This window comes from Stylophora pistillata, chromosome 2 (genome assembly GCF_964205215.1).
Source record: "Stylophora pistillata chromosome 2, jaStyPist1.2, whole genome shotgun sequence".
NCBI lineage: Eukaryota > Metazoa > Cnidaria > Anthozoa > Scleractinia > Pocilloporidae > Stylophora > Stylophora pistillata.
Window position 1 is genome coordinate 30766815 of NC_142520.1, and position 11927 is coordinate 30778741.

Genomic DNA, 11927 nt, shown 5'->3' on the forward strand with positions numbered 1-11927 from the left:
AGCTTAGCCCATAGCACAGGTCCTAATTACCTAAGGGAATGCCTGCCATAATTAATAGAGTAAAATCTTGGAATAGTAAATTGTTTAACTCTTAAGTTATACACTGTGTGATTTGCTGAAAATAAATCTTGTATAGAGCTTGGTGCTAGCTTAAATTTTACTTTATACATGATGGTCGCTATATCTTGCAATCTACGGTTCACTAGGGTGGGCAATTTAGCTCATTCTAACAACCGCCTATAGTTAGCGTTCCAGTCACGGAAAACTGCCCTAAAACCCCTATCCTGGACATGCTCCACTTTTCTTGCATCACTTTCCCTACAAAAGTGCCATACAGTACTGCAGTAAGTCAAATAGGGCAAGACTGCAGCCTTATACAGCTGCAGCTTAGCAGTGACTGGTATCAAGTTGCGCAACCTTATCATTACTCCCACTCTCTGACTAGCTTTTATGCAAATCTCACTTATGTGGACATTAAAGGTCAATTGAGAATCAATGCGTACACCTAATAATTTAATGTTCTGATAGTGGGAAACTCTATTACCGTCTATGTCAATATTGATATTGGCATCTTTTTGCTTGCTAATGAGCATGCTACCATATTTGGTAAAGTTTCCCTGTAAACAGTTCTCTGATTACAGACACTCTCCTGTAATCTTGTTTGGATTAGCTGGACATCTTTACTTGCTTCGAAAAACTGGTGATCATCCGCATACACATATTCGACTTCATTACATAAGTCAGATCATTCTGATAAAGATTCCACATCAAAGGCCCAAGAGAAGAGCCTTCAGGGCACCCTCTTACCACCTTCCTCCATCCGCTTGTTGTGTTCTCTAGCTTCACTCTTGCTTGGCGATTTTCAAAATATGATGCCATGAGTTTGAGGCTGACATCATCAAAACTGTATGCTCTTAGTTTAGCCAGCATGAGTGGTGGGAACAGACAATCAAACGCCTTACTGATATCTGTTGACAACACACCAACACACTCCCCATTGTCCAATGAGTGCCTCCAGCTCTCAGTCAGGCATAACAAGGCAGTCTCGCAACTGTTCCTCTTTCTATATGCAGTCAAATGGTCACACAGGCTATTATTATAGTTACCAGTGATTTGGGAAGAAAGGAGTTGCTCAAAGATTTTATTAATAACAATTTGCACAGTCACAGGACGATAGTTTTCTTTTTGCAGTTGATCGTCTTTCTTGTGAACTGGGGTCCATTCTCCCTTCTTCCAGTCAGTTGGCCAATGCCCCTGCTCAATGTAGATGTTAAACAGATTGGCAAGTGGTACAGCCAATTCACTAGCCCCGGATATAAGTGCCCGCGGGGGGATTAGGTCCCAGCCCATAGCCTTGCCTAGCTTCAGCTTTTTAAGCCTGTCCTCTACTTCACAAGGTTTAACGCTTTGGAAAGAGAAGAACTATTATCGTGGTTAGCCGCCCTTATGGCCATCAAACTGCAGTGATTGTCAAAATCACCCGGAGAGCACTTATTTATATCCAATTGGCCAATACCATCAGCAATTGTTGCAAAATACTCCCCAAAAGCCTCGGAGATGTCAACCTTATTACTACTAGCTTGACCATTAATATTAAGCTTAATGTCTGAGACTTGCCTGCAGTTTGACTTTGATGACAAGAAGGGCATAAAAGTTTTATAAAAGTCTTGTGGTTTGTTCTTAAGATCCTCGGCTTTCATTTTCCAATAGCTCTTTATTGCTTTCCTACGCAGTCTAGTCGCCTCATTTCGAAACTTTTTAAGATTGATCAAGTCCTCTGGAGCATTTGTCCTCCTGTATGGCCTAGCAGCCCTGCGTCTTGCCCGTATTGCCTCCTTCCACTCTGAGTTCATATATGGTACATCCTGATCTCTGACACGCATTTGTTTAAATGGCATATGGTCATTGAAAATCTCCGTCAGTAGTGTACTTACAAAACCAACCCGATCCTCCACACTATCGAAAACTTCCCCAACATGCCAGGGTGCTGAGTTAAGGTGTTCTTGAAATTTCTCCTTATCAAAGTTCTTAACTGAACGGAATTTGATAATTCTAGGCTTGACTTTAGCTGCTGTGTCTTGCATGAAGCCATACACTAGTGGGTGGTCACTAAGACCCGGTTCGTAAATCCCACTCTGGACAAATAAATGAGCTTCATTAGTCAAGATAACGTCAATGAGGGTCTTGGTAGTCTTACCAGCCCTAGTTTGAATCCTAGTTGGCTCCGTAATTACACACTCAAGTCCATGGGTCTCCTCTGTATCAATCAACAATTTGCCTTCAGGCTTATCAGAGCGGAGTCTATCAAGGTTTAAATCCCCCAATAACACAAGTGCATGTCCCTGCATTGAAGCCCAGTTACAAAAGTGATTAATCTCCTCCCCCAGTTGCAGTTGATACTTGCTGACACGAGGTTTGGGAGGGCGATACAAGCCAGCCACAATTACACGTCTCCCTTTGAGCTCAACGTCCAAAACCAATGATTCAATAGTTCTGTAGCTCCCAGGAACTTTTAACCGTTTGCAAATCACTTTAGATGACGCATAAGCCAAAAGACCACCTCCTCCTTTCATCCTGTCACTTCGGTAAAGCTGGTACCCTGATATAGCAAATTGTGCATCGGGATAGGAAGAGTCAATTTTGGTTTCACCAATGAAAATCACTTGAATTCTTAGCTTTTGTATAATTTCCCTCATCTCTTCAAATTTATTCTGATAGCTGTTGATATTCAAATGTGCTGTCAAGAAATTAGAGCTGTACTTCACTCGAACATCCATAAAACTTGCAAAATCACGGTCCTGAGAGTCAATCTGATCTGTATAATCCATGACAGCTGGTTCATTCATGAATAAATCTTCAAGAGTGGTGTTTCCAATTCCATGAAATGGTAAATCGTTATGCGTGGAGATAGTCATACACGCTGAGCAGACCCAAGTCTTGTTTGGCAAATCCTGAATTCGTTTGTACTCGCTGGGTGTCACGTTCGCACACTTTATGTGACTTAGCCCCTTACAACAATAACAGAGTACAGCCCGATGATTTCTTGCCAGCGTTCTTGAACACACACCACACTTGGGCTTTACCGAGGGCCCGGGGTTCAGAGACACATCCCCGCTGATTGCCACACGAGTTAGCTGAGATGTGGAGGTCGAATTTGGATACCGCTTGATCCTCCCCACGAGATACCTCACTCCATGTGACTCGAACCGACCAACACTACGAAGACGGATAACCAAGTTTAATTCCGCTCGAAAATTCGTACTGCATATCCGTTGTATCATTGGAGCTTTTCCATACCTTTCCGCCATAATTTGTGATAAATAACAAGTTTTTTTGCATGAAAAATACGGCATATAAGGCCAAAATTGTCGGAGTACGAAAAATGGCCGCCATCTTGTCCTGTCGTCAGCGGTTACAAGAATCGTTTGATGTAAGGCATCTCGTTGACCAGACAAATTCGATTGTCTGGTCAACGAGATGCCTTACATCAAACAATTAACACCGAGTTTGAACGTGGAAACGGATTCTATCCGTGCTAAAGTATTTGTGTAGCTACCTCCCCTATGCAAATTAGTTGTAACTCTTAAATTCGCATTTGTTAATTTTATTTTCATTTGTACCCTTGATAATGGCGTCATGAAGTCGCCGAAACGTCGGGATATTATATCGTTCGTTTTTACCTGTCTATAAACTACACTTACTACACAAAACTACACCTACTACACAACAATACACTTAACCACACCTACTACATATAGGTCATCGCACGGGGCCGAGTAAAATTAAGGATTAATATCACGCGTGTTTCATAAGTTGCTGAAATTGCCCGAGTCGCCAAACGACGAGGGCAATTTCAGCAACTTCTGAAAACAAAAGTGATATTAATCCTTAATTTTACGAGGACCCATTGCGATCACTTGTTAATGAAATTGAGGGAAAAATTACTGAATTTCTGTATGCGCTCTTCAGTAATCAGTCATAGGAAGCCATTTAAAGTTGACAGAGAATCAATGGTCACAAACGCACGAATAAGCTGAATGAAATTTTATTTTTGCACAAAGATACCAGGACTTTGGATAGGCTTTTGATTTTAGATATCTCTCCAGTGATAGTCTCTCCATTACTTTTAGGCAGTCGGGCTCATATTCATCCCCGTTTTCTTTTCGAAACTCGGCATAAAACTGCGCCAGTGTTCGGTCGAGGACATCGCTCTCCTACTCTTCTAAATTTGCTTGGAAGTTTCTTTCACTCGCCCACTTTTTATAAACGTTCTTCCAGTACTCCATGCTTTTCTACGTGTTTCGTTTTCACTCTTGTCTTTTAATTCTTCGATATATTCCTCGTCAACTATCTCGAAACGAGACGCCATTTCTACAGAAAATCTTCAGCAACACTTTTTCGACAGCATAACCTGTTGCTGAGCAACCTGAGTACCAATCACGAGCCAGTAATTTTGCCCTCTTCCTAACCAAAATTAAGAAAAAATATCCTCTTCATTGACCAATCAGCATTCAGTAGTTTTGCCCTCTATTTTATTAAAGATGTAATTTGGTGTAGTTTAGTGTGGTACGTGTAGTGTGGTGTAGTACCTGTAGTTTGGTGAAGTAGGTGTAGTTTGGTGCAGTAGGTGTAGTAGGTGTTTTATTTGTTGTTTGGTGTGGTTTGGTGTAGTACGTGTAGTAGGTGTAGTTTGGTGTAGTTTGGTGTAGGTTGGTGTAGTAAGTGTAGTTTTTGGAAGTTTGGTGTGTTTTTCTTTAGTTTAGTGTAGTTTTGTGTAGTAACTTAATTTTTCGCCTACTACACCAAGCTACACCTACTGCATCAAAGCACACCGAACTACACCCACTATACCAAACTACACCTACCACATTAAAGTACACCTACTACACCAAACTATACCTACTTCACCAAACCTACACCTAACACACGTAACTACACCTAACACACCTAAACCTACACTTACTTCACCTACGACACTGAACTACACCTATTACACCAAACTACACAAAAAACAAACATACTACATAAAACACCTACTACATAAAACAACATTAAACTACATCTACTACACTTAAGTACACCTACTACATAAAAAACATTAAACTACATCTACTACACTTAACTACACCTACCACACTAAACTACAACAAAGTACACCCACTACTTTTAAATACGCCTACTACACCAAATTACACTGAACTACACCCACTACACCAAACTACTACTACTACATCAAGCTGCACCATCTTACAACTACTAGACTTAACTACAACTACTACACCAAACTGCACCTACTACACTTAACTATACCTACTAGAGTATACTACACCATACTACACCAAACTACCCCTAACACACGCAACTACACCTACTACACCAAACCACACCTAACTACATGACAGTTATGGGCAAGCTTTAGAACATTCCAATTCGGTTTTGGTTCAAAACAAAATGAAATCATCTTTCGACTTCTTTGACACGTACATCCTCGGAGACCCAGGGGCTCTGGGTCGATTTCAAGTTAGGGCATGAAGAGCCCCTGGGGACTAGTTTCAAACGACCAAACGGTCGCAGTCGTTCTGCCATCTGATTGGTGCCAGAAAATCTTTGTGTTTTTCTGCCCAATCAGAGTGAAGTGTGCTTTAGAGTCCTTTCGTGTGTTGCAACACGGACAAATACTAATTTCTCAGTTGCTCGCTATGTTTGGACCATGCGACGGAGATTTGCTTGAGGTGAAAAGTTTCAGTCTGAGCACACAATGTAAGAGAAATCGATCAGATTGTCCGCGAAAATCTTACCGGAAATTATACTGAATGCTTTCTCAGGTATCACTAGGGAACGTGTTTTAAAGTTTGCGAGGTTTGCATACAACATTTAAACGTTAAACGAGATTTAAGCCTAAATCTTTCTAGATTTTTTGCATAATTAGCTGTGACTGAAACTTTGCCAATCCCGTGAAGTTATTTCGTCGCACGGGCCACGCAGGTATGTCGAGCAACTGGTACCTGCGCAACTTTCTGTGCGTGCCAAAATCTAATCTCATCTTCGCTTGAAAAAAAAGAAAAGCTAAGCGTGGAAACTTTTGCTTGTTAGATGAGGGTAGATGACCCTGTACTATTAAGCTGACATTTGCAATAAAGCAAACCCGCCCTTTCCATCCAATATTTCTTGGTCTTTGGTTTTGTTTTTCCCATTGAAAGCGGCATCGGATCGATTCCCAATCATCGAGGGTATTTAACTTGGTCTTCAACAATCGACAGAAGAGGTGAAATGACAATGACTAAGGGACTAGAAGAGAATCCGTGGCCTTCCTAGCTCAAGAATTTCAACACTCTAGGCAGCAGTTGAAAGATTAAACTCTTTCCAAACCCCTTCGGTAACTGCCCGAACAAATCTCTCCTTCCCACGATGTTCTCGTTTAAGTTTTTGTTCAGATTTTAATTAGCTAACCGGAAACACAACTAAGCTTTCTCTAAGCGCTTACTGGAGGTCGTCCACGAATTGAAGCCGTATTGTGAACGACTTTACTACAAAGCGAAGATTAGATTTTGGCGCGCACAGAAAGCAGAAAGCTACCAAGGCGAAAGTGCCAGTTGCTCGACATACCTACGTCGCCCGTGCGACGAAATAACTTCACGGGATTGGCAAAGTTTCAGTCACAGCAAATTATGCAGAAAATCTAGAAAGATTTAAGCTTAAATCTCGTTTAACGTTTAAAGCGACATATCAATGACTGCAACCATCTTGTTGTATACAAACCTCGCAAACTTTAAAACACGTTCTCTAGTGATACCTGCGAAAGTATTCAGTATAATTTCCGGTACGATTTTCGCGGACAATCTGATCGATTTCTCTTACATTGTGTGCTGAGACTGAAACTTTTCACTTCAGGCAAATCTCCGTCACACGGCACAAACAAACATAGCGAGCAACTGGGCTATTAGTCTATGTCCGTGTTAAAACACACGAAAGGACGCTAAAGTACATTTCACTCTGATTGGGCAGAAAAACACAAAGATTTTCTGGCACCAATCAGATGGCAGAACGACTGCGACCGTTTGGAACTAGTCTTGTAAGAAAATGTCCCCAGGGGCTCTTCATGCCCTAACTTGAAATCGACCTACAGCCCCTGGGTCTCCGAGGATGTGACACGTATAAACACTCTTAGAATACAACGTTTCACTATCATTGTTGCTGATCACGACTTTGGTAAGAGGTGGTAAAGCAGGTCAATTCAAGCAAATTGAATAAAGAATGAAGAAAAGAAATACTCTAAACTCTAGAAAGTATCCTATGAAATCAACTTTAGAAAAGTACCTCGCGGAATTTGGCAGATCAACTGTTTGACTGACTCACTGACCAGTGTGCCGAACTTGTGGGGTACACTCTAACTCACGTGTTCGAAAATTGTCCTTAACAAATCCTATTTTATTTTCCTCGTTTCACAACGTCTCTTTTAATTTCTGCTCTCACACTCTCAAAACCTCGTGATCTAGCCTACACGTACTTACGCAACTTTCGCATTGCGTCATCTCTAAAAGCGTCTCCTGTGTGCTTACGCAACTTCCGTTCACACTCCCCTAGAATTTAAAAGTGTCACTTAATTTTTACCGAAACAGTGTTCAAACTTAAGTGACTAATTGAACTAGAACGATATCAGTCATCGTCATCATCCGCGGCGATCACTCGTGTTTTCTCTCTCGCAGTCTCAGCGGCTTGTCTACTACTCCTGAAGCGCCCTGTCTGTTGATCTCCAGGCATCAGCTGTAGGGGCGTGTCCTCAGTTATGACTGGCCACTTGATCTCCAGTGGGCAGACCAGGCTTAGTGGTCTCTCAATGTTATGGCCCTTGTGCAGCAGAATTACTCCTCTGATGACCCTAACTCTCCCTCAAACATGGCGTATTACTCTGCCTTTTTTCCACTTCGCTCGGTTTTTCTCATCGCCCACGACTAGCACGACTTCTTTAATGTCCGGTAGTGGGGGAGCCTTCCCGTTAACCCGATGGCTTTCTAACAAACTGTGTATTCCGTCTTCGTGCTTCCGTCTTTTTCAGGCATGCTGCTTGGCTTCCTTCAGGCGTTTCTGAAGTTTACTCACTTCCTCTCCGTCTTCCTCCGTTTCCTCTATCTCGTGTGCGTTCTGCACCCACATCAGCACATTAGGGGTCAGGATTTGTTCCTCCCCGCCCTCGCTTTCGAGGTATGTCAAGGGGCGGTTGTTCATTTGCCTCTCTGTGTTGACTCACCGTCTCGAGCTGCTCAAAGTTAAGGTTTGTCCTGCGTAACGTCTTGTAAAGAGTCTTCTTTACGTATTTGATAATCCGCTCATACATTCCACCCCACCATGGGGACCTGGAAAGGTTGAATTGCCATCTGATGTCTTCTCTCGCGAGATGGTCTTGTAGCCTGTCGCTCTTCTGTATCTTCTTTATCCATGTTGCGGTAGCCTTAAATACCGAGGCGTTCTCTGAAATGATGAGGCGAGGTCTGGTCTTCTTGGCAATGAACGAGTTCAGCTTCCTCTGAATATACTTGTGTCTCTCTAACAGCGCCTCCCACTCCGCCGTTTGTGATTTTGTTACTTCCAGGTGCACCGCTCCTGAGGTGGCGCAAGTGAAGATCAAGACATGACATTTGCCTCGCTCCTTCTTGGTTACTTTTTAGTCAAGTAGACCTGTGAAATCTACTCCAGTTGTTTCGAATGGCCGCCCATTCTCCGTCCGAAACCTCGGCATCGCAGCTGTCGTTGTGGATCCATAGGGCCTTGTGCTGAATACCTTGCAGGTGTTACATCGATTGATCACTTTCTTGACCTTGGACCTCAGCCTTGGAATCCACCACTCGTTCCGTATGTTCGCCATTGTATTTGCGACTCCCAGATGTATTATCCGCTCATGCGTATGAGCGATAAGTTTCTCAGCAAACAGCCCCCCTTCGATGTATATAGGGTTGTAACCGGAAATCCTTCCGCTGCACCTCAAGATGCTGGTATCATTCCTGACTAGCTCCCACCCAGGTGTTTGCAAATTCGGAGAGATACTACTTTGGACCCTCTTCACCCAACGTTCCTTTGCGTTTCCCATCTCCTCCGTTGTCAACGGCCCCATTAGCTTCTTGCTTTCCGTCGTCTCGCAAAGGAAGTGTTGAGATACCTCACTACCCAGGCCGTTACTTGCAGATTCTTCCAATGCTTGTGTCTCTCTAGCAGCGCCTCCCACTCGTCGGGCTTGGGCTCTTTAGCGTAGAGGGTTTCTTCCTTGATAGGTTTGTGTTCATCGTTGACGCTCTTGGTGCACTTGAAATCTGGCTGATCCGGCCACTGTTTCTCATTTAATAACCACCGGCGTCTTTAGCGCATCTCCACTACTCCTACCTTTAGCTGATCTCTTACGATACTCTCATACTCTTCCCTCAAGTTTGAGTTTTGACTCAACTTCTTCTCCACTCTGATTAGGCGTCTCCTGCTAGGCCGTTCGTTCGTACTAGACAAGCAACTACATGGAATCCAAGGCACGCTCACTTCGTACCGGCCGTCTGCTCCCCTCTTGACACTCTCCTTGAAACTAATGAGTACGTCCGACTGATCATGCTCTCCTCTGTCCTCTACCTCCAACACGTCTAAGCTGTAGAGTCTCTCGTAGTCACCCGTCTCCTGGGCGTACATACACTTGTTGTGTGTGTACTCTACGCCCCCGTGGATGACTCATCCAAACGTTGTGCCCTCTACTATTGGGTCCTCTGGGTGCCCCTTGATTGTTCGGTCGGTCCTTATTTTGGTTCTGTCGCCCAAAATCACGTGAATTGGATACTCTTCACTTGCGGTCACGTAGAACTGTTTGTCTCGGGCATGTTCGTATGTTATCTTCAACTCCTTAACGGTCGGTCTCCTCACGGTTGTGAAATCTCTCATTCTACTCCCAGTAATTTCTATTAGCTCGCTCGTTCTATGATCTAAAGACACAAGTCTCACATCAAATATAGACCACTTTCATACATTGCTGCCGGATTAACATTCTTTTGTTTAAATTTGAATTACTACTGGCCTCGTTCTCCAGTACAAAATTCAAAAGAATACATTATCTCAAGGGAGGCCAGTAGGGCTAATTTAAATTTAAACAAAAGAATATTTATACGGCAGCCATTTATGAAAGTGGTCTATGGGCAAGGACTGTTTCTGAACACCATTGATAGTGACGAATTGGCGTGACTCATGGCGCGTAAGCTTCAAATTTAGCTCCTCGATTGCTTCTCCTGATATGAAGTTTCTCCCAGAGCCAGTATCCAAGTAAGCCCATAAGGCGATTCCTTGAATCTTCAGCGGAATGATGGCTGGTAACGATCGATCGATCTTCTGAGCCGGGGTTATGTGCTGTGAACACCGTGCCGTCACTCGGTCCATTCACCAAATGTCTGTCACGCAGGCTTGTGTGGTGTCTCGACTTGCACTTAAAACAAGGGCGACTTCGGCAGTGGCTCGCCCCATGTCCCTCACTTCCACAGTTGTAACAGAATCTCCTTTCGTGGAAGAAATTTCCTCTTTTTTCTATTGTGTCGAAAACTCCACAGGCCTCCCCCAGTGGTCCCCTTGGCAGTATAGGCAGGAAGGGACCTTGGGCTAACGGCCGGCGTCCCTCTTTCCCCTTCTATACCAGTGCCTCTCTTTTCCGCGAGTCCCCTCCACCTTGTTCTTTTTTAGCCACTTTTGCAGGTTTTCAATGAATTCCTTCATGCTCCATTCCTCCCAGTGATCGTCAACTCTCACAAGATCAGGTTTAACTTGCGGAAATTTCTTCAGTGTTGTCATCACGAATCCCCTCAGCATGTCGGCCTCCCCCAGGGTTTGCAAGGCGTCGTAATTTTTGCTTAACCCCTTATAGAACTCTCTTACTTTCTCGAAACTGTCCCCTTTTACTGGTGTCAAGTTTATTATTTCGTCCATGTGGGCGTTCACAACAAGCTTAGCTTGCCCATGTTCCTTTTGTAATCTCTCTCATGCCGTCTTGTACCCCAAGGTACCTGGTTTAAGGTTAGAAATTTTCTCCCTTACCTTGGGTACGACCATGTCTAACTTGAAGTAGCCAAATTTCTCTTCGTCTGGAACTGGTCGATTGTGGACTTGAGTGACAAACATATCTTCGAGTCGAACCCAATCCGATGATGTGCCCTTAGAAGGTGTAATTCTTAACTTCGGAAGCTTTGCCTGAGTGGCTTTCGCGGCCGATTCCATCTCCAGCATTTGCTCTGCCACACGCAACTCGGCCTTGAACCTTTCCTCCCAGAATTCCTTTTCTTGCTGTTGTCTTTCTCGCGTGACGCGCTCCTCGCGCTCCCGTTTGGCCTCCCAATTCCGTACCTTTGTCTTTGCTTGGTCGACAATAATTCTGAAATCTTGTCCCTTTCCCGTAGAAAGGGAAGAAACTCATTTTTTCTTGTCCTTTTTCCACTTTCGAACGTCCCGTGCCGAAGCTCCAAGGTCTAGCTTCAAGCCTTCCAGCTGTAAAATGAGATCCGTAATTTTACCGATTATTTGAGTCCCTTGTTTTACAGGGATTTCCATCTCTAAGTAATCCTTATCTTCAATCAATTCGTCGGCTGGCTCCATGTAATATTTCAGCTTTGCGACCTCCTTGTCGATGTCTCTTTCTAGACGCTCTAGCGCTTCTGAAGCCTGCTCCTTTTCTGCGATGAATTTGCCTTTTGTGCTTCGAGCACGGGGTTGGTCTAAATCTCTCAAATCCTGTATCGTCGCGTTGTCTCCGCTGTTTCCTTAATCCTGATCACAGCACCACAAATGTACCGAACTTGTGGGATACACTCTAACTCACGTGTTCGAAATTGTCCATAACAAATCCTGTTTTATTCTCCTCCTCGTTTCACAACGTCTCTTTTAATTTCTGCTCTCACAAACAAAACCTCGTGATCCAG

The 11927-nt window shown here is 43.7% G+C and overlaps 2 pseudogenes; both read right to left on the minus strand.

Moving 5' to 3' along the window:
* Positions 1 to 7890: 7890 nt before the first annotated feature.
* Positions 7891 to 9109, minus strand: LOC148738296 (uncharacterized; annotated as a pseudogene).
* A 242-nt stretch (positions 9110 to 9351) lies between these two features.
* Positions 9352 to 11604, minus strand: LOC148738297 (uncharacterized; annotated as a pseudogene).
* Between the last annotated feature and the right edge of the window lie 323 nt (positions 11605 to 11927).